The sequence below is a fragment of the Monomorium pharaonis genome, chromosome 3 (assembly GCF_013373865.1).
Source record: "Monomorium pharaonis isolate MP-MQ-018 chromosome 3, ASM1337386v2, whole genome shotgun sequence".
Classification (NCBI taxonomy): Eukaryota; Metazoa; Arthropoda; class Insecta; order Hymenoptera; family Formicidae; genus Monomorium; species Monomorium pharaonis.
The window spans coordinates 29,334,427-29,354,389 of NC_050469.1; the positions used below are offsets into that span (position 1 = coordinate 29,334,427).

A 19,963-nucleotide genomic window follows, 5' to 3' on the forward strand; every position below is an offset into this window, starting at 1 on the left:
TACACACGTATGTGATGAAGATTGCATTGTGAACGGAATCAGCGACGTTGCGCCGGACTATCCTGAATAATATCTATGTTGTCATCGTACGGAGTTGCAATAACAATTTCTGTTCGTGTCTTTCGGCGGACGCGCGTTTATACGAACAATCGCACCTGGATCTGTATATATATATATATATATATATATATATATACACACGCGCACATAATGAATGACCAACCGGAAAAATATTCGTGCTATGCGAAGTTGCGGAGCGAGCGAATAGAAAATTTGTGCCGCATCTGCTGCCGCATTCCGTGACCAAACGCGCAAAAACTCTCTTTGTTGTAAAAACACACGGTGAATAAAATCAAAACCAGCGCCACGCGGAAAATTTTGAGCGCGAGGAAAATCTTGAACAAGGTACTGCTGTTATAATTGCGGAGCGATGAAAATATATATTATACCTTCCACTGTCCACCGTATGCAATTTTAATGCTGGGGAAATGTTGAAATAGAAAATAGTAACAAGATTATATTTATTTAAAAGACGTGTAAAGGATATACTCGAAATAAGTATTTTATATAGCATACGGAAAGAATGTTTTATTTAAAGGTTTTGTTATAGTGTTCAAAAATTTAGCTAGATATAGATCTGACAATAATTCTGTTGGTCAATCGAAATAATTATGTAGGACACCCAAATTAATTGCCAGAAAAACTTTCGGCAGCCCTACAATCCTTATCATGATTGAGCGTTCTACGTAATTATTCTAATGTTCCACCAAGATTATATTCAAAACTCTGCATCTCTCTCTCTCTCTTTCTCTCTGTAACGAAATTTTTAAATACTTCAGTAAAACTGTGTTCACATAAAATAGCAAATAGTATTATATTTAACATTTCTATTTTATTTTACATTTTGATTTATCATTATATTCTATTTTGTACTTTTTAGAAAATAATAAAAAAGCAATAAAAAAAGAAGAAACTTATTTATCTATAATATTAAAATGTAAAACAAATATCTTACTTGACAAGTAAGTAAATGTATAGATACAAAAGTTAAATACTATTTGTTTTATTCAATATGTACAAAATACTTATTTTAAATAGCACATTTTTTATACATCCTTTAAATAAATATCTGTATTGAATCATATACGTGAAAATATGTATATTAAATACATATTTCAATCTTTCTCTGGCACTGGCAATTTACCTGCATCTTTTATTCATGAAACACATATTTTATCACGATTATTCGTTTCGCTCGAGAGCTTCCTACAGAGCTTCGTAGAAGCTCACGAAGTCTACTCATTTGAACATCACTTTTAATATATCATCATTTGCATTAATAACACTCGCTTCAATTTGCCTGATTGACGGACCGAGAATACGTTTCATCCGATTCGGAACAGTTACCCCCTTTTTTTACCTAGATAAAACAGGGGAAACTTCCTGTGATGACTTTTAAACCAATTTCGAAAACAAAGCTCGAGCAACTGGGTAGTTAAAACAGTAGCGGTGGTTCCGGTTCAAGTGAAGTTCGCGTGTGAATCTACCTCGAATCAATATTAACCGCGTTCACCACGACTTGCGGCTTTTATTTTCGATCTCTGCCGTTCTCCAACGGCCGTATGTCGAAAAGAGATCGAAAAAAGGAAGAGCTATCTGTATAGCCCTTTACATATAGTCTGTATATCCCCCTTTTCGCTGTTCCTCTTTCGCCTATCAAACCTTTTTTTATTATTTAAATAAATATACACACACAAACATATGCACGTATATATTTATTCATGAATCTAACTTGGCACGATCTAGTTGTTGCCGCAATTCATGCGGCGCGCCCGATGCCTTGCAAGCCTCCATTTCCTCCCTTCAGTTTTTTTTTTTTGTTGCATTCGTATAACACAACACTCGCGAACATGTTGTTAATTACCATCGCGCGTATTAATTGTCGCGACAATAATCGTCTGAACTTTGTACAATACGCTTGATGTATGCAATGTCATACATTACGCATGCACTATGACTTAATGACAATCGAGAGTCTCGTCGGATGAAAAACAGGGCCACTTTATGTAGCAAGGCTATAGTGATTTCAAAATTGTATATCACTTGAATAACTTCCCATTGCCTATAATATTTAAATATTTTTAAACTATGAAATCTAAATAAAGATATGATTACAAATGTTGAAAATTATATATATATATATATATATATATATATATATATATATTTGTATTAAATCCCAAAGAATTAATCATTTTAATCAACCGATATTTTATATCTTAACTAGGCGATACATGTAGACTTTTAATAATGTATAAAATATCGTATAATTAAGCATGATTAATTTCACAATGTTTAAAAACAAATCAAATGTTATAAGGCGAAGAACAAACAAACCGTATATCATTATAAATATTTAAACATCTTTAATTAAAAATTAATTAAACTATTATTTTTAAAATATTATTTTATTCAAATGTATGTCAATTTGACATCTATTTATATTTATATTATAATCTGTGTACATGTACCGATTTTCGAAATATAGCAAACACAACATCTAAAATAATACATTTGTTTATCTATTAAAAAATTACACCAAATTAAAAAAGAATTGAAACATTAGTATTAAAAAATTCAAATATTTGACTTAATTATTGAAGTTAATTTTAGTAAATTAGTACATTGAAGAAAAAAATGATATTTGCTACTATAATATTGCATAATAAAGTAATTATAGTCAGAAATATCATTTTTATAATAATTATTATTATAATATTGATAATAATAATTATAGCAAATGCTTATAATGATTGTTTCATGGTACAACTTATTATTATTATATATTAAAATCCCCATTATGGCAACTGTATAATAAGTTGAATAGATCAACATTATAATTATGAGAACTTTAATATAGTTTAAACAAACTATAATTTATATTATTTAATAACTATAAAAATATAGTTGGGTGATGATTATTAATTAAGTAGATATTGTAGTTACTGCAACTATTTTTTTCTCTCGATATAAAATAAGTAATTATTTATCAAGTATGTAAATATGTTTATATATTTTAATTCAGGATCCAAAGATATTTAAAAAAAAATCCAAGTCAGTATCCAAGTCAAGATCATTATCTGCAGTTATTGTTGCAGGTATTACAGTTTCCAATCGGAATCTTTGTTGTTCTTTTTCTTGCTTGCTTGCTGTAATTGCATAAAATAATAAAAACTCGAACAAAAAAACAAATATATAATTAATGTAATCTAATTAATATAATTAGATTACATTGTCGTAATATATATATTACATTTTTAATTACTAAATCAAAACGGAAATTCTTAGTATTCGCATTTTTTAAAAAGAATATCTAAAATAAATTATTATTTAGATTGTATATTATATAGGCGCTGTTACCTTTAGTTCATTCTTAAGATTTTGATTTTTTTATATTATAAAATGTAGTCAAATAAGATATCAAATAATTTATTTCAAGTCAAGATCCAAATCAAAGATACCAAGTCAGCATCGAAGTTTATTGCTATGGCAAACATTATTACAAGCATATTGTCTCCAGATTTTGTAACGGAATCTTTGTTTTTCACTGAATATAAATTATAAATAGAGTAGTTAAGAAATTGAAATAAAGTAATACATTTTAGTATCAGTATTATTGCAATATTTATACATACTCTGTAGTTACACGTTTTTGCATATTAATTGTGACATGTTGCGATATTCAGGAATTTATAATTTCATATCTTAGCGATTGCTTGTGAATGGTATCGTGTCAGACGCATCCATAAGTATGTTTTACTATATTTAAACAATAAATCGTCACAATTGTTGCATTTTGCGATAAATAATTATTTGGTGCAATATTATCATAACGAGTTGTCACTTTCACGGTTATTTCACTTATTAATTTATCAAACACCCCGAGTTGAACCGGGATCCGCATTAGTAGAAATTTTATGTTTTTCTCTTAAATGTCGTAGTAAATCTTGAGTTGATACACCGATATAAGTTATACGACAATATCTACACTTAAATCCAATTGGATCCTGACGCATATAATGTATTAAAACAAACTGATCATCCATTATGTTCGCAGTGTCACGTTATAAGTATATTACTAACAATAAGTATCAAGGAATACTAAAGATACATATGCTAAGGAAAATTTTCAGATCGTTTAGAAAGAAGGTCAAATAAAAACATATGGCACTTATTAAAATGTAAATATTATATATTTGAATCTTGCTCAAAGTTAAATCATATAGTTTCGTTTCCAATTATTCGATTTCTCAAGTTAAAAATTTAATGTATGTTCTGTAAAATGAAATACATTGCGATGTTGTACATCGCAACAAATAATAAAAGTGAACTGATATATAGAGCAACTTACTGATGCGGATGTTATAACACGTATTCATTTATAATAAACATTGTTAAATATTTTACAATATCAACAAAGAAGATAGGAGTAAAAATGGACAATTTTTTAAAGAATTTTAATATTTCAGACATTATATTAAAAATAAAATCTTACAGCATCAGCTTTTTTTTATAGATTTATGAAGGCAATGACTTGTTAAATTTAAAAGTAATAAATCTGTGGCGATTACACCGTTACAACTCATAACCAAACGCGAGGAAATATTTATCGGTAAACACAGGCAGACAATAGAGCAGGCCTTTAAATGACTGATTTTCTCCTCTCGGTTCTTCGAGCCACGTATTATTTTCTCTTCCCGCATAGCCGAAAATAGAATCAAAAGGTTTCAATATCCGAGTGAGATAATACTTAACCGGCGATTCGAGATTATTCCTCGGTCACAACGAAAGTTTAGCAAAAGGCATTTAATAACAATCGGGAAGAAGAAAATATTTATAAAGGTGACAAGAAAAAAATCGAGAACGGTAGGTCGACAAAGTGATTTTTAAGATCACGAGAATTCGACAGTTAGATATCGCGGAGAGCAAATGCGTTTTTTTGATTATACGCGTATAAAAAAAGAATATAAATATTCTTTCAATATAGTACTATAAAATTATTACAAATAATTATCGTAATTTGATAACTAACAAATTTTGATCAGCTTTGAAAGAAATTGGAACTGTGCGGCGTGCCGTATTGAATTTCATGAAGATGCCATTGATCGCTGCACATTCTGTTCTATTCTTTCGTTCGCAATTGAAGTTTTTATTCACTCCGATATAGCCTTCTTCCCCCCGCGCGCGCGCGCCGAGTCATAATTGAACATCCGAGTTCTCATAGCGAGTCAATCCGCTTGGCAAAAATTCCATATCTTTCTTGTCGTTTAAAACGACGTAAATGAAATCCGAAAATGAAAAAAGCTGTTGAAAAAAAAGATTTAGAACATGCAAAATATATTTTGTGCATGTTCCAAATCTTTTTTTTTTTTAGGACGAGCCATTCCTTCTAAACAGTCGAAAAAAAATTTTGAGGCAGAGTTGAATTTTCGCTAATTGTGTGTAAGCCGAGTCAGAGAAAAATAGTTAAAATAAAAAATACTTGAAATATTTGAAGGATACCTATATCTACAAAAAAAATTCGATATTTTATTAATAAATAACTTTTCTCTCGTTGATTTACTGTTTTCTTAAAAGTACAAAATAAAAAGAGGAAAAACATTAAAAATCACCAAATATCTCATAGATATATAGACGTAATTCAATTTCTACAAACATATTTTAAAATAAATTCATTTGTCGCGCAAACGTACTTAGCTACTGGGTAACAAAAATAAGTTACATCTATGTTCAAAGGCTTTTTTTAAATTTCTTACTAATCTCTATTCTATCGTCAGTTACGGGATATAACGTTCGACGAGTGAGAATCTATCGGGGAGGTGCACGTCGCGTCGGGTTGATTCAAGCGAATCAGGTTTCCACACGCTGTAACTGCGATGTAACAAACGGCCGTGTGTGTACTCTTGCGCAACCGATATATCGGCGTCCGCATACGAAATAGTATTTAAAGCGCGGCCTCGCGCGCTCGCCTGCCTAGCTAGTATCGCGTATAAATTTCACAAGCCCGAAAATAAAGTTTCCACCCGTGGATGTGTGCTGTCTCTCCCGGGAGAAGCCGCGAGGGCCTATCTCCCCGCGCTGCAGGCACACCAGAAATTGTTCGGTTTGTGTTTCCGTGACCTTGCTCATCCTCGCCCGCGATTCCGGGCAATCTGGCCGAGATACAATAAGCGTCTTGGGAAATTCCTTGTTTAAACAACTTCAAGGGGGAAAGCCAAGAAAGAGAGAGAGAGAGAGAGAGAGAGAGAAGAAAATCGGAGTGTCCTCCTGTCCATCCCATGGGAGACGAAGGACTTGGCTTTCAGCCCTTTCGTCGATCTCGGTCTCCGCGCATTTAGCAAATTGAATGAGGGATGCATACACACGGGCATTCGGCGGTCGAATCGATTTGCAAGGATTCTCTATACATTCGGGACGTTCGCCGGCATGGGATTGTTCGTCGCTGTTCTGGAAAAATTACTTTTCACGCGTCACCTTTGTCCCACTTAGAAACTCACGAGTCGCAGATTTGATCCATTGAAAGAGACATTGTTCCCGTTAAAAATATCTGCTATACGCAGATTTAGAAAAGAGGAGAAAGATCAATGAAGATCGATGCACGCCAAGTAGAACACGATGTTCCTCCAACAGATTTTAAATTTAGAAGAAAAAAAAGAGTTTTAAAAAAGCTAAACCACGCACCGGGACGTGTAACCAATGAAGACCTGCGCCCGAGAAAACATAATACTCGCTAAATCGCGGGGCGCCGATTGCGATTTTGTGTTTACGTGTGTAGTACACAGAAGTGTACCGGCCCGCGAATGTCGGGCATTCGCATATGAAAGACATGCAAACACCCGGGACTATAATTAAACGCGCGAGATGCCAACGTCAAAAGTCTAACAAACAGGCCGCTAAAGCGCCAGAGGCGAAGCGAGTAGGCGATTCTTATCTTACGTCGCGAGACAACGGCGGGATGATGATGATGATGATGATGTTCGTGCGCGCGGAGAAACGTCATCCGCAAGAATTATTGGGCGAGTTTCGCGGCGCGGAACGGTAGCAGAAGCCCCGTTGAGACTTTATCGCGGGTACGTGTAACAGGAAGCGACGTTGCAACGTTGCAACGTTCCCTGTATATGCATCGGCATGTACACGTGTACATACGCGAATTTAATAGGCGGCAGAACACACAAGTTTAACGGAAATTTGCAGCCGTATCTCGAACGGCCCGTTTCGAATCGATAATACGCTCTCTCTGAAACAACCCCCGTCCCCGCCCTCGTGCGACTTCTTCGCCGTCGCGTGCCGATGACATCGGTGATTTCACGGGCGAAACGTTAATCCCCGCGACGCGCCGTCCAATTTCCCCGCCGTGTAAAATACGTATGCGCACAATGCAATTTCGAGTAAATAGCTAAATGACCGACTCGTGATCGATACAGGCCGCTTTGGAATTAATACGTAACAGCTGGGATTGAAACCGGCGTAAGTTCCGGCGTGTTCGGTTTCTGGGGATTCAAACACGCCGAAGTGATCCCGGTGAAAATTTTTTCTCTGAAAGATATTATACACTGACGGAAAAGAAATGATTGCAATTATTATTTTATTTTCGGTACCAACTATATATGTTCATAATTGTCTTAACCCTGTAAATTATAGCTATTAGTTATTATTACTACGTAAATGGTAAACGAATATTAAAAAATATTTGTATCTATTATAATTATATTACGATTGAAATTACTGTATAAAAATTATTTTACTGTCATTACCCATATTTTTTCTCGACATTTTTCTACATAAATATTTAAAATTATCATAGTCTATAGTAACTTTCTATTATTTAGCAAAACTATATATTATTGTTACTAATCTTTTATATATATTTTCAAGTATACTGAACAATTTTGCGCTGTCGTGAGTTTTCGTCGAGTGAGCTTAAATTTTATCGAATCGCTGCAATTCTCAAGAGTGCACGGCTTTTTTTATAACTATCCTCAGTACTACTGCATACTGCCGCACCCGATCGCACACCCTTAACGAGCTACGTTCCTGGTTGGAGAAATGAGTTCATCGACTCCGACATGAAAGAGCCGGATAACCACGCTGCTACCTTTGTGTTCTCTCAATGGCCGCGCGTACGACATAAAAATAAGTAGAGAAACATTCCGAACACAACGTCTTAGTGATGGCAATACAATTTTGATCGCCCCAAACTGTACGTTATTAATATTTCAATTATTATCAATTGTTGCAAAATAATTGCGTGAAAATATCGACTGACATCAAATGTACGCACAACATTACATAAACAGCAAAGTCAGAGATGCAGAAGGAACGAAAGAAAACGCGGGCGAAATAAAAAACTGACTGCGATCCAGAATTATCATATTTATTGGATGTAAACAGTTGTCGAAACTTATACGAGCGAGTGACCGGAAAGTGCTAGAAAAATAAATGTCGGCGCAAGAAAAATGCTGGCGTGTCGGCGTATGTATGTGTGTGTGTGTGTGTGTGTGTATGTGTGTGTGTATATATAGAAGTGAACGCCGTTGAATGGCGATAATATCGGAGGCGATGTTGCTATTGCTGCTGTGTTGGCCGATGAGCGACATAACCGAGCGACGTCCACTCATCGCCGGTCAGGAACGAAAGTGGAGGAAAGTAAAACATGTCCGGCTGTTGGACGCGGCCGACACGCGGCGGATGCTGCCACTCGCCTAAATAAATATCGGATAGCAGAGGCGACGCGCGCCTTAGCGCTGAATGAACGACGACGGTTAAAGTTGTCTATCGTCTGTGATCGAAGGACAAGCGTATCATCACACCGCCTGGCTTGGTGGGGCACGTCAGTGACGTCACAGACGGAGGAGAGGAGGGATCGATACAGCTCTACAGCATCCACCCTTCCTTTCTCTCTCTCTCTCTCTCTACTTCTTCCTGTCCTTTACCCGATCTTGCCCTTCCTACCTATCCGGCCATCTTCCTTTCTCTTTGCTTCTTCTATTCATCATCCTCCCGTCAGAAATATTTTCTACCTTCCTCTCTTTTTCTTTTTCGCTCTCTTTCTCTCTCAACCCCCCATAACTATCTCTTGATGACCCTTCATCGCTACGATCCTTCTATTCTCTTTGTCCCGTTTACCATTAATTCTTCTTCTTCGCGTTCCCATTCCCCTCCCTTTCTTCATTCTTTTCTCCCTTCCTGACTTTGTTATTCACTGTCTTCATTCCCGACAGACCTTCTTCTCTGTGTTCTTTTTTTTCCTCCTGATTTCTAAAGCAGCTCTCCAAGCTTGCCATTCGTGAAGGGCGGTATATGTATATCGAACATGCCGCCGCTTTCTCCCTCTCGTCCCTTTCAGCCCCTCGCTTCTGGGATCGAAAACAGACGCTGACAAGACCTCCCTTGGGCACTCAACGTTTATTCCAACATTCCGTGCTACAAGCCAGAACTACATAAACATGGACGACGTTCATTATCCGCACTGTTAATTAGGCGAGTAAATAAAAATCGGTACTCTTTAACTATTTTATTTTAATTATTAATTTTATGAATATTAATATCTTTCATGTAAGTTATCGTCAAATATTCTTTTAATAAAGTGCAGTAAAACAGAAACTTGAGAATGGCGATTGTAAATAATTAACATATAATTACAATACATACGTCAATTAAAATAGAACAATATATTTAGCCCATTGTATCCCGCTAATTAATAATTATCCTTTGTTTAAAATTTATAAAATAATACACTGCATCTACTGATCGCTCTCACTCTTTCTATGTCGGTCCCCGTAGTCCAACTCCTATTTTTCCAGATTTTTTGTCATATAAAATATATTTGTTAGATTTCCATTTGGCGTCGCAAATTTAACTTCCGTAACAAAGCACACGCGCAGCTTGTTTATATTAGCTTAGTACTTTAGTTCGCCGTTAGTTGTTAGCAACGACAGATGTTTGTTCTGCAACTATCAATATACTGCGCGGCAAAATGTGGAAATTTAACCACGGTCAACGGCACATGCATAAAGCAATTAAACCATTCGATCTAATTATATTGAAACCAATAATGGATCCAATTGCATCCCCAAATGCAGTTGATAATGAAATTGTATGTAATTGCAAGCTCGTCGAATAATTTCTGCAGACGCTAACGGAAATCGTAATTGCATTTAGAATCATTTCCCCGTGATAATGAGTTTTTTCTTGTGAACGCGCACATTTTCTCTCAATAATATCAAAGTCCAAAGTTGTAAACGTTGCTCTACTTCCTCTGTTATACGTGAGATGCAGAAGTAGCGGTAGGTCGGCCGTCTGCAAAAAACGTCTGCAATCTGAATAAAGCGGCAGACCGTAAAGAAAATGTCTGCACGGTATAAGAAAAGCGCCCTGCGAACGTGCGAACAACGCTTCGCCAAAGAGGAGGCAACGGTTTACTTATTTCTCAAGTATTCAACGGAAATTTAAAAAAAACCAGAGAGAAGCTAGCGAATCTACATTGCGTGCATACATAAATTAAAAAATAAAGAAAATTGAAGAATAAAGCGCAGGATAAAACGTTACGAAAAATAATTCATTTGCTAGTTACTAAAGATAACTAACAAAAAATAAAAGTTATTACTTAATTGAAAATTGATATATTAATTAGTCAAAATTTCTAATAATTTAAAAAAATATAATGAGGAATAATTCATGAAAGTATTTTCATTGCGTAATTTTTCTTTTTTCCTTTCTTTCTTTTTCTATTTTCCATTTTTTTTCATATAATTTTTGAAATCTGTTTTTATTAAATTTATAGACACATAAAATTTATTAAACATATGTGTATTTCTAAATGTGTGTGTATAAATTTAATAAAATATATTTATTTTATCTTGATTTCTTTATTTGTTAAAATTAGTTACTTATTTATTAATACGTATAAGATACATATGAGTCTCTCATTATTACATAACAATATAATATTTTTAACAAGAAAATTATATTTTTTGTAATTTATATACGCGTGTATCATATTTCTTTAAAATATTGAAATGTTTTTTTATTAATTACAACTCAGTTATAATATTACACATATAAATAAAATAAAATAAAATCATTTTCTCTTTTTTTCTATCCCTCTCGGATTTGATAAACTTAAACTTTCTCCGAGATTGCCTAAAACATGTATTCTCATAGCTGTGTATTTTTCTGGCATGTTATATTGAGAAAATACGCGATGTTCAGTTATATTGGAAACGCGGGGTAGATAAAAAGACTATTGTAACTGAACTACGGTAATTTAGACTGACTATTGTAAATATATCAAATTTCCACACAGGAATAAGCGTGTCTGCGCTATCTATTTCTCCACAATCAATACAAAGAAACATTAAAGAAAATATAAAGGATATAACAATAAATCAAACGGAAAAAATGCGGCAAAATAACGCGACCATTTCCGAGTTAATAATTTCTATGTACTTGTAAATGTTACAAAATGTTGATGTCCGTTGTGTTGAGATTCACTTTGGCGCAATGAAGCAGTAAAAAAAAAAACAACAACCTACATATCGCGTGTGTCGCTCGGCGAGGTTCCTATCTGGCCATCGCCGAGTCGATCGAGCAGTCGCGGGCTTATACATGGAGGCTCGTTTCCGGTTAGGGTGACCTTTACCCGTCCTTCGGGCGTTCTATCTCGACCGAGTCATCGAATCTGTCACGCGATTAAAATCAGCTTTGGGTGAAAATGGTTCGCGCGCGGCGCGCGGCGTCCTGATGAATATGCGCCGTCGCGGGGCGGGAATTGTTTTTCCCCCCGAAGGGTGTCAGCCCGTCAGGACGTTCATCAGAAAGCCATCTATCACGCGACAGCATTGGCGCACGCAACCCGATTACATTTATAGCCGGGGCAAACATGACCGTGCGCGCGACGACTCCTGATCGTCCTTTTTCATCCTGTCGGCAGGCTTGTAACCGGGATGTGTGTGTGTGTGTGTGTGTGTGTGTGTGTGTGTGTGTGTGTGTGTGTGTGTGTGTGTGTGTGTGTGTGTGTGTGTGTGAGCGGGACTTTTATCCGTCCTGAGGAAACGACGCGAATAGCTGATGAATGCAAATAACGCGCGCCCCCTCCCCCTTCCGCGCGATGTGCATCCCTTAAAGTATTCTTTGACGTATTTCTTCCAAGACAAAGAGAGAGAAAGAAGGAGAGAGAAATATCACTGAACGTCGATGAATAACGCCGGCCGTTAAAACTACATTTATGATGTTCCGGTGCGCCGAAGTGAGGTGAAGCAAAACGCTCGTAAACCACGTGCCAAGCCATGTGCGAAACTTTATGCATCGGCGCCGCTATCCCGGCGAGTTACCCGGTTGCTTATTCAACGTCTCGCCGGAAGTAGAATGATCGCGCGGAGAGAGGATTCCTCTCTCGCGTTATGTAAATCAAAAGCGCAAACCGCGCGCGGCGAGCAACCGGGGTACCTCGGCATGATGTTAAAACAAAAGGCCCAGGCGCGGCGATTCGGATTTCGCTCCTCCTCCGCGGTAGGAAATGTAAAACATTCTGCGAAGGGTTGCATACACCGAAAAACACTCCCCCTCTCGCCCTCCGTTTCGTCGAGAATCGCTGTTGACTTTGTCCGTCAGAAATAATCGCGCATGCTACGTGTAATGCAAATGCAGCATGCAGCGACGTGCGTACGCGGCCAGAACCGATAAAACACGAGTGTTTCGCGCGCGAGGGAGGACTGTTTTACAAACGGGACACGTCGTAAATCCCGGCCCGGTGAATCGCGCGCGGGGGCTGTATACCTCGGAGGGATGCCGCACGGCATTTTCGGTATCTGGGTTATGTAGGTGCGAAGCAGGGAATAGCGGCCGTCGTTGTCGCCGTCGCCAGCGCGCCTCCGGTCCTATATAATCCTTCATAAAAGCAAACGTGATTGCCAAAGCGCCGGGCAATCTCGTAAACCCGGGGCCCTGCCTCTCGCCGACTGTTCAAGTCATTAAAGTCGATTGGTCGCCTCGTGACGAGGCGCAATAATGTGTCTGGTTACGTGGGAAAACGTTGTCGGTGGCGGAGAGAGAAAAACGGAAAAAGAGAGGGTGGATTGAAATGGGCGTAGCTGGAAACTCGATCTCTCTCCTCTCTCTCTCTCTTTCTTTCTTTCTCTCTCTTCCGATGGATGCGTCGTTCTTCTTCCTGTCCTGATAAATCACGGAAATTGCATGGCCGTCGCCAAGCACGAGATATGCACGAGGGAAGCGGCGGCGGGAGCGCGAGGGAGACCAGCACGAAAAGGAAATTTTGCAGTGCTCTTTTTTTTTTACCATTGTGGCGTGACGTGCCGGGAAACAGTTGGAACGCTTTAAGGATATATCAAGTTCTCTCGTGACAAACGGCGGACGCGATTCCGTCTGTGGCTTTAAAGTGACCGATGAATTTTAGAAGAACCGATCGAAAAAGCACTTCTCACGAGCCGAGCTTCACGCGAATAGCGTATTATATTTTTTCAATTAATCTCACATGGGAGCTTCAACAAAGTTTTTACTTTATACTTATTTATTTAATTTCGTCACTTTGCATTTTTCGAACGGAAAGGTGGAAATTGGAAATGCGTGATAAACGATCTCTCTTGTTGTCTTTGTTGAATCGAAACTGATATCGGATTGATTGAAGAGCCTATCAAGGAAATTGAGACCGCGAGTCACGCGTGAAATAAAAAGTATGTGATTAACGTACTATGTATGAAAGTATGAGTTACTAACACTCTGTACACACGACACTTCTAAGTTAACTTTCTACAAATTTATTCATCTACAAGTATAAAAATATAAATTTCCATGACTCTTACATAATACTTTAACATCCCTAAGAAGTACTTGTGCACTGAAAAAAAGAGTCTTGTTGAATTAACTGGAATTGAACTAACGGTTCAGATTTCTAATTGATCTAACCAGATTTCCAATTAATTCAACAAGAAATTTTGTTAAATTAATTAGAAATTTGGTAGATTCAACTAGAATCCGAACCGTTAGTTCACATTCCAGTTAATTCAACCAAATTTTTTTTTTCAGTGTGCGGTTATTTATTTGATAAAAAAATTATATCTAAATTATTGCAACTAATTACGAAGTGTTAGTTCTTCGAAAAAAAAAATTTGCAGGACAATTGTCGAATCGTGTTAGGAGAATTGAATTATCAAGCAATTGTTGCTTACGTTTTGAATTATAAATTCTCTTTCTTTCTCTCTTGCTGGCTTCCTTCCTCTCCCTCTCATAAAACATTTAAACGTTTTTAGTTATAATTTTATACATGAATTCATTTTTATTTTTTTTTATCCGTTTCTCCCCAAACTATGTGATACGCTATCCGGCTACTCTCCGGCGAAATCACTCCGTTAGTCCGGATAATGGATGCTAGTCTGAAATGCTTCTAAATTATACATTCCACCTTAATCCACAAAAATAACGAACGGGGACTAAAAGCGCATTTATATGTAAAAAAAAAAGGATTTATCCGCGGAACTCGCGGTTAATAACTAATCCGCCGTCATTTAACATCTATTTTTTACCTGTTTTTTTTTTTCGTTCTTTTAATCGAGATAAATTTCGTTCTAGAACAGCGAATAAATAACACGCGGTTAATAAAGTTCTTTATAAACTACGTTAATGGGACTCTCGACGACATCCACTTTGAAGATTATCCGCGATAAAACAGTTGGATTAGCAACTGAAACAAAAACTGATGAGTGAATTCTATATTCGGTTACTGCGTATACCGTGTTACATTCGTTTCGTAATATTGTTGATAGCGCACATAGAGCTTGAAATAACATCGCAAAGAATTCAAAAGGATTATTGTATGCATAGAAAATACAAATTTTCTCACAATTATATCCAAATTCTCAATCAAAATTCTCGATTAAAATATGGCATTCTATGTACATAATATATTTTGTACTATAAATACTCTATAAATATCGTATAAAATACTTCACATATATCATATATATAATACGTATAAAATAGATTTCATTTAAAGTGATTTGTAGAATTCTATATCATGTTCATTAACAGGCAATAAATATGAATAAGTACGCTCCAGTCATTACTAGTTATATATATATATATATATATATATATATATATATATATCTCATTTACATAAAGACGTAGCACGTGTATAAGCGATATGTGCGTGGTAGATGGCGTGGTGCTATATAATTATCTATTAATATTCATGCCCGGGGAATTTCCGGTTGCCGGACTTTCCGTACTTCGTGAAAATGTTGTACCCGCGATGACGTATAGCCTGCTGTTATGTATGTATTTTATTAATTGCGCTCATGGGACCGACTATTTACCTTCTGCAACTGTCCCTCCTATTATTTACAATATCTCTTTGATTTTCCCATTTAGTATGCAAAATAATATGTCGACAAATAGATGAATAATTATCGCATCCAATGTCAACTACATAAGAATTATTTATTTGGTATCTATTCTCTCTCGTTCTCGTTATAAAGATAAAAAAAATATCGTTTTTCAAACAACATTAAGTAAAAATTAATGGATGAAATATAAGCGAGTCATTTTTGTTCAAAGCGAATCTTGGTGCTTCTCTATCATTTTCCGCAATCGTGATGAATTTTTACAATACACAGAGTGTTGTAAAAAATAATTTCTGCAATAGGCTGACAATTGCAAAAAATATCGAATTTTTACAATACACAAAGTGTTGTAAAAAATAATTAATGCAATAGGCTGACAATTGCAGAAAATATCGAATTTTTACAATACACAGAGTGTTGTAAAAAATAATTTCTGCAATAGGCTGACAATTGCAGAAAATATCGAATTTTTACAATACACAGAGTGTTGTAAAAAATAATTAATGCAATAGACTGACAATTGCAGAAAATATCGAATTTTTACAATACACAGAGTGTTGCAGAAAATATCGAATTTTTACAATACACAGAAGATTGTAAAAAATAATTTCTGCAATAGGCTAACAATTGCAGAAAATATCGAATTTTTACAATACACAGAATGTTGTAAAAAATAATTTCTGCAATAGGCTGACAATTGCGAAAAATATCGAAATGTTTACAATACTTTGATAAGGTAACCTCGCGAGAACCCGTGAATTCTGATTTTAATGAAACTTGACGTAAATGTAGAGGGGGGTGAATACATGAATTTAGAAATTTTTAGTTGGTACCCAAAAACGTTTTGAAGGGGTAAAACCACTCTTTAATGTTGAGACATTTTTGCGGTTTTTCGATATATTTCGTAAACTAAACAAAATATTAAAAAATGTTTCATACAAAAGTTTTACAGAATAAATACCTCCATTTAACTACGCTATTCATTTTTCGAAAAAAAAAAAAAATTATTAAAAAAAATTTTTTTTAATGAATAGCATAGTTAAGTAAAGGTATTTATACTGTAAAACTTTCGTATGAAACATTTTTTTATATTTTGTTTAATTTACAACATATATCGAAAAACCGCAAAAATCGTCTCAACTTTGAAGGGCGGTTTCACCCCTTCAAACCGTTTTTGGGCACCAACTAAAAATTTCTAAATTCATGTATTCACCCCCTCTACATTTATGCCAAGTTTCATTAAAATCTGAATTTTCGAGTTCGCGAGGTTCCCTTGTTAGTAATATTTTTGAATAAAATTCTATAATTTCTAATTTATGCAAACTGTGTTGAATATTTGAGTCTTGAAACAATTCTACACTAAAGCTAAAATGCGTAATGTAATAATAATAATAATAATAATAATATAAATTAAATTTGACAAGCAATTTAATGCTAATTAGACACCAAAATTCGCTTTGAAAGTGTAAAATTAATTTTCTCTACGTTAAATGCTTTGGTAATTCAAGATCAATTTGCAATTTTCTTTGATCGACTTAAAAACAAAAGGATAGAATTGTTTCAATCTCGATTGTCTCTACAATCTCAATTCCATAAGATTCCATATTTGTTTTTACGTCCAGTAAACCGGAGCGACATTCTCCTTTATGTACTTCTAAACTATTCCACTAACTTCAGTACTTAGGTGGTGCCCATTACGAGCTTCTATACTTAGCATAATGCACGAATCTCTGCGCTACCGTTGATTTGCGGAAAGCAACTATGCGAGTCGGGAAAAGAAATATTATCCTCGTAAATTTCTGTTATTTGCAGTCGTCCGTAAGGGCTTGAAGGCGCGTGAAAATCACCGTTTAACGAGCAATTTTTCACTCTGCGTTAATAAAGACGAATCTCCTGTGCGGTCGATCTAATTTAGTTTGCATCGCTATTCGTAGCTTTTTAAAAAATGAATCGTGACGGAAATCACGCATTTCACACGGATCACCTGATTCGCGCGGACCGGCACTCTTACGTTGACGAATGGCATTCGAGCAAAGCTCCGCTTCAGCCGAGCGAATTAACTTTTTCAGGGCCTCGGATAACAAAGCTGTCGTGACGATAATAATTCCAGGTTTAAAAACCCGGATAATTTAACCTCACGCAAAAATTTCACGCAATTATGCAAGATAATTTATGATATATTGTCTTAATCTTTTGTCAGTGCACGGAAAGAATTTTCCCTCACAATTTATTTCCCTCAAAATGATAATCGTAGACTTCGAAGACATTTATTATATTTTTAATAAAATCTGATGGAATTATTCTGTAATATAAATTAGCTAGATTAAATTTTACTTAAAAAATAATAAAATTATAATAAAATTCAAATGACTATTATTTTAATTTTGAGATTAAAAAAATTATTTCCGTGTGTAATGTTATACTAATCATTTCTGGTAAATTCCGTATAACGCAATGTGACTGAGTATTTAACAATTAACAAAATACAATGTAATTTAGAAAAAGACAATCGGCAGCAAATGCCTCGAACACGCAAATATCCGTTTGATCGCAACAGTAATGAATCCCATCAGTCGTGCGATTACGGCCTGTGTTCGGGAAGGTCGCAATTTGCAACATTTTACGTGAAAGCTCGTGAAAAGGGAAAATTCTGGGAGGCGCGAGTGGAACGCGCCGCATTCGGTGTGCATTCGGTTGGCGCGCACGTAATAGTTGTGTGCACCAGAATTTATATTCGCCAGAAATACAGCTGTCAGGACGTGAAAGCACCGGGTCGGGAAGTTACGAACTAGAAAGATAGCGGGAGAGACAGCGGCGGCGACGACGGTGGAAAAAGAGAAAATTGTATCCTTGAAAATGGAGCGCGGACGTGGCTATGCGCACGTGCGAAAAAGAGCGCGCGGCGACGGCGATAGTTCTTCTCTCTTGTTCACCGCAAAGCCACTTATTAAACGGAGATAAGTCGAGCCGCTTTCCGCCGCGAACGGAAGTCGATGTGCCATACATTTCTCCTCGCGAATATGTCCACGCTAATATCCCGTGCACATTGTATCTAGATAATAGTTTAATTAACATCTCGCTATAAAGATGGTGGATAGCAAAGCGACACGAATGTTCGCAGCTATACGCTCATCGGTCTTAATTCGCGAAAAGGTGTAATAAACTGGAAACAGTTATTAGTCGCGAAAGTTTAAGCGGCGCTTTATTACGCGAGTGTTAAATGTAACAATTTGATTTGAGATGTAAATATTAAAATTATCTTGCGTTTTACACACACACACACACAAACATATACATTAGAGAAAATTAAACAATGCGATCAATATAATTATAATTGTATTAATGTAATAAATTTTAAAAATTTAATCAAAATGTTGATCTGTTAAAGCATAATTCTATTAATGTAATAATTTAAAAAATATGCCGTACTATGACGAATTTTCTAATCCTGTACGGAACGAAAATAAATATCGGAATTTGCGTATTACATTGCATGGAACGTAAAAATCTCCGCTTTCTGGAATAAAAGAATCCTTTCTGGAATGAAAGGAAAAGGAAGGATGAAAAGTTTATACGGAATGGAGGAGCGCTTTGTGGAGCGTGGAGAAACTAAAAGAACCTAGAAGGAGGAGATATAGGGAGTTCCAAAGACAGATTCTTATCTGGAGCACCATTTTCATGCTGCAGTCCTTGTTAGAGCCACTTTTCATCAGCTGTCCCGAAATGACAGTACTAATGGGCATAGGGCGCGTAAACATCTAAAACTTCTTTTATGCCCCTTGAATCAGCTATCAGCAATTCCAGTCGATTTCGCTCGCAAATATTATTAACACTTCATTTAATATTATGTTCGCAACACATTGGTATTTATAGAGACAAGTTTATTTTTATTTTATTCCCTGTGATATTTATTTAACCTGGATACACGCTATTCATTTTTCTCCCGAACGAAAGATAAATGTTTTACGGGCACAATATACAGCTTTCATTTAATTTCTTCTTATATCGCGCAATTTTCTAAATACAATAGACGAGAAGGAAATAATAAAGTAATTGTTTCGGTAAATATAGCAGAAAATATATACTCTACTCAGGATAAATTCAATTTGCGAAATAAACGATCAGATACTAATTATGCCGAAGAGAAGGATATTATTATTCGTAATTTCAAATTTCGCAAAATTTTCTGAGGACATTTTGTTGACAACAAGAAATCCACCGAGTGACGAGCAAATAGAACGTAATAGCTTTGCGCAGATTCCATTTTTCTTACGTTTCAGCATTTCTTGTAATCCGATAAATTTTACGTTTCCCCGACCTTCGGTACTGCAATAACGCGGACCTTATATATCTTAAATTGCCCTAAAGAGAATCGGTTGGTCGATACCGTAATATAACGGTTCATGACGCAAAATTCCGCTCTCTCTCTCTCTTTCTCTCTTCTTTAGTTTAATAAATCCAGCCTCGAGAGAGAGAGAGAGAGAGAAATCTCGGGTATAATAAAGCGGTCTGGCCCCAAGAAAAGAGCGACCACCTGTTTAGAT

The 19,963-nt window shown here is 35.9% G+C and overlaps 1 protein-coding gene across 1 annotated transcript in view; it reads right to left on the reverse strand.

The window, feature by feature from the left end:
* The window catches only part of LOC105832023 (Kv channel-interacting protein 1), a 61,416-nt gene that overhangs the window by 26,622 nt on the left and 14,831 nt on the right, over nucleotides 1-19,963 (reverse strand). The window lies entirely within an intron of this gene.